We start from the raw sequence: 606 nt of genomic DNA, 5'->3' as shown, positions 1-606 counted from the left end.
AATTATATTGAACACACCATATAATTATAATGAAGAATATGATGATATAGTATAAACAATATGTTTTTTATTGTAAGAACCATATATTTATGTTGTATACAATATCATGTATATACGATATTTCTATCCCATTTGTACAATATGTAATTATATTTTGGAAATGAATTGTACATTTTCACTTTTGTACAATATAATTATGTTGTTTGTATAATATACTGATGCAAAATTATATATATATATATATATATATATATATATATATATATATATATATATATATATATATATATATATATATAATTATATCATATATATAATTATATATATTACATTGTACAAACAATACTATCAAGTTTGTACAATATAATTATATTGTTCATACAATTTTCCACAGTGGCAGCTGTGACAGACTGGTAATGTTCTTCATATATTACCGAGACTTTCATTCGAAAGCTACTTTAAATTTGCCGTCCGTTTTCCGTACTTTCTTCGTCATGGCAACCCGCTTCTTAAAGCCACACGCACTGACTGAAGTGACCTGGTTGGTTTTCCATTTTCCAACGCACCGTGCGTGCTTCGTCACCGTGTGTGTCAGCGCGCGGCTGT

Source organism: Gouania willdenowi, chromosome 22, assembly GCF_900634775.1.
Source record: "Gouania willdenowi chromosome 22, fGouWil2.1, whole genome shotgun sequence".
Lineage (NCBI taxonomy): Eukaryota > Metazoa > Chordata > Actinopteri > Blenniiformes > Gobiesocidae > Gouania > Gouania willdenowi.
Note: the sequence above shows the minus strand (reverse complement) of the source record.